The sequence below is a fragment of the Octodon degus genome, unplaced genomic scaffold, assembly GCF_000260255.1.
Source record: "Octodon degus isolate 3935 unplaced genomic scaffold, OctDeg1.0 scaffold00188, whole genome shotgun sequence".
Taxonomy (NCBI): domain Eukaryota; kingdom Metazoa; phylum Chordata; class Mammalia; order Rodentia; family Octodontidae; genus Octodon; species Octodon degus.
Genome location: NW_004524764.1, coordinates 3,872,314 through 3,875,992, shown reverse-complemented (window position 1 = coordinate 3,875,992; position 3,679 = coordinate 3,872,314). Strand labels below are relative to the sequence as shown.

The following is a 3,679-nucleotide window of genomic DNA, read 5'->3' as shown; positions in this document are numbered from 1 at the left end:
TAAATATTACTCAGATAATATTTGTATTAAATTAAGGCCAAGGCAATAAAAGGTAAGAAATAATAGTATTGAGGTTATTCCCATATATTATTATTATATTCTTTCTTTCTCATTTAATTTTCCATAATCATTATCTGTGGTGTTCACTGGTACTCAATTATTTTTACTTGTTCAGTTTATCGTCTTTTGCAAACTAAAATCCTAAAGGTCAGGATACCTGTGTTTGTAATCCGATGACCCAGGGGCCTGGAGAACACCCTAGGTGTGCTCTGCCTGGTCCTCCCAGGTGTCCTCTCCCTGGTGTGCTCCTGTTGGCTCCAAGAGGATGTTTCCTATGCTGTGCCAGTAGGCCCACTCCTCACACTTACCTTGAGCCAGCCTAAATCAATTTTATTCATTAATTTTACAAACATTTGTTGAAAAACCTATGCACTAGACATTACTTTTGTGTAAGGAATATAAAGAAGGTGCAAGAAGCTCTTGCTATCTTCTGGGTGGAAGCGGGTTTTGGAATGGGAAGCAGAAAAAGAGGGCAGATTCATACGTGCGCTAAAAGTAAATTGCTGTGCTTTGAGATGAGTATCAAAGGGATAAACCCAGAACACAATGAGAAGACCAAAGGAAGACTGCCCTGTGAGGTGGGGCCAGTGATGCTCCCATGTCAGTGTGTGATTTTGAATAGTTTCAGAAGTTAACACAAAGGGCTGGCCGAGTAGCTCAGCAGATTAAAGTGCCTGCGTGCAGGTGCAGGGGCTGCAGGGTGGATCCCAGGCGTGCCAAGCTGGCCCTGCCCCCGGTCTCTGAGCCAGCAATTGAGACTGAGCATGGTGGTGCATGCCTGTAACCCCAGCTTTTGGGAGGCTGTAAACAGGCGGATCACTATGAGTCCCATCTGGTAGTGAGATTCTGAACACCCTGTAGGCCAGACCCTTCCCTAAAATACAAAAAAAAGTGAGCACAAGAGTTTACACTTTGCCATATAAAACTGGTCTATTTCCTGCTTAAATGCCAGCTCTGTCCATTATCATCTTTTTCATCCTGCTGAATCATTTATCTCTTGGCACTTCAGCTTATACATTTTAAATAATTTAAAAAAGTAACATCTTACGGAGAGATGCTATATTGAAATAAGTTTGTGTTTTATATATATAATGTATATGTAATGACAGTGATCATTATATATGAGTGTATTTAATTATAACTTGGCATAATGTATTACATAAACACAGATTTAAATAGTCTATATTAAGCATATAGTTTATTATATATTAAGTGTGTGCTGCTAACTGAATGAAATATGTAAATATTAGACACACTATTTTAGCATAGATACATACAGAACTTAGAACTGTGCCTCATATAAACCACTTATAAGGCTTTTTGCTTTTGTTGCTGTTATTAAGCCTGAGTAGGAGTTCAGAAGGTAGAGAAGTAGTTGTGAACACTATAGGCAGAACAACTTCCAAAAACACAGAGTCTTTTTAAGAAGCATGCCAAATGGCAAGTTAAAGGGTCAGCCAGCACATGCTGTTAAGATCTGGGGAAAAGGAAAATAAAAGGGGTACAAGGTTCAAATCCCCAGGTCTCACCTATTGCTAGGATAGGTTCTTGGTCAATGGTCTTTGAGGGCTTGGGAAGCAAGGCTTAGTCCTTCCAAAGTAAAAAATCCAACCCCCAACAGAAAAAGACCCTGTCCCATATGTAATCCCATTGGTTGACCATAGTTTTGTCTCACCTCCTACCCACCTAAGCGAGTTCCCATTCTCTCTACCTTAGCCTCACATGGTTTTACACTATAAAATCCCTGGAAGAAACAGCTTCCTGGGGAACTACCTGTGCGGGCCCCCCTCCTGTCCCTCTCTTGGACAGGAGCTTTCTTTCTCTCAATAAATATATTCTGCTCATAAAAAAAAAAAAAAAAAAAAAATATGCTTGCCCCTCAGCCCATGATAGAAAAGCTGTTAAAGAGAAGATACTGTGGGAAGAAAGGTATTCTCTCTCTGCTATTTCCCATGGGTAAAATTGTGAGCTAAGTGAACCTGCTTTCTTTATGGAGCACCTTGTTTCAGGTATTTGCTTATTGCAAAGGAAATGTGACTCATAGAGCCCTGAAGCTAAGGCTGGAGTGCTGAGAAGGTGTGGTAGGGAGGGGGTGGGAGATAAGATCACAGCCCCCCTCAGTGGAAGGCAGCATGCAGGCCACGATGGGCTACAGTGGATGTTGAGGGCTGAAGCTTGTCTCTCAAGGGTGTGGTGGAGGTGACTCACTAAAAGAGTGGAGGGCAATTCGAGTCAGAACAGCTGGGTGGGAGCAGAGACTTGGAAGGGAGGAACCTACTCAGAAAAGAGAATCTCAGTCAGTGAAATGGAGCAGAGCTCTCATGCATGGAGGAAGAACAGGGAGAGTAGATCAGACCCCAGTAGGGCTTACAGGCAGGATGAGGAATGTGGATGTTATCTCACCAAGAACAGTGAGTCATGGAAGGTCTGTGAGTAGGTAAGGGTGAACTTGAGAGCAAAACAGGGTTTGGCTTTCTTCTCAGAAGCATTAACAAGCAAAAAGATAGAAGATTAGGCTGCAGAGAACGTTGCATTGAAAAACAAAAAGATGGATGCAGCTTATAGTGGCCTGTTCTTGTGGAAAGTGAGTGGCAGGGCCATGCAGGTGCCTTGAGTAGAGTTGGTGTGGCCATAGCATCAACACCACAGTGAGAGGCAGGCTTGACAGCAGCTGAGTCGCAGCAAGGGCTGGCTAAGCTGAGAAAGCAGAAGTGACCGTGGATCCAACTCTTGCTTCAACTGTGCTGTATCACTCAGCTTTAGTGTAGACTTTTTTCCAAGGGAGAAAGTTAGCCATGGTGTTAGGTTCGCTGTTTTTGTTTTCCAGGTAGCATCCAAAAGTCTAGTCAGGTTGTTGGAGTCAGAGTTTAGAGAGCTTCGGGTTGGTATCTGAATGAAGGTGAGGAAGGCTTTCACCCCAGGCTGAGCATGAGGGCCTGTCCTGGGTGGGAATCGTGATGCTGCCCACGATATGATGTTAGACCTGTCATCTTTTCTCTTTGCCATGCATGCTCATTGCAAAGGGTATAACACCTCCTTCCTAGGGCTGTGGCTATGGTTAAATAGTTTAATACATGGAAATTATTAAGCACAATGCTTGTCTTAGCAATCACTAAATAAATATTAGATATTCTTGTAGTTGTGATAATTATAATTGACTGACCAGATGTGAACATGTGTCACATGCTTCATGAAACTTAATTAGATATTAAGGCCTAATTATGTGAACTTATTGACAAAAATAGATTTGGTATTTCAATACAAATAGAGCCTATAGGTTAAGTGATCAGTTTGTTCATGAGTTCAGTATGCTCTAGTTTTGTTTCAAATATGGTGTCAGGTTACACTAGTCCATTTTAAAGCGAAAAGACACCAAATATTAAGAATTCATAGTATTTTAAACACCTGTAATTCCAGCACTTGGGAGGTTGAGATCACAGGATTGCTGCAAGTTTGAGGCCAGCTTGGGCTACATAGTGAGTTCAAGGCCAGCCTGCCTGAACTATGTGGTGAGACTTCATCTCAAAAAAAGAAAGAAAGAAAAAGAAAAGAAAAAAGAAAGAAAATTACTCAAAGACTTAAATTTGTACATGAGAAAAGTATCAAAATGAAAAAAAGT

General features: G+C 41.6%; 1 protein-coding gene across 3 annotated transcripts in view; it reads left to right on the top strand.

Moving 5' to 3' along the window:
• Pla2g4a (phospholipase A2 group IVA) overlaps positions 1–3,679 on the top strand; it is a 140,409-nt gene that overhangs the window by 69,451 nt on the left and 67,279 nt on the right. The window lies entirely within an intron of this gene.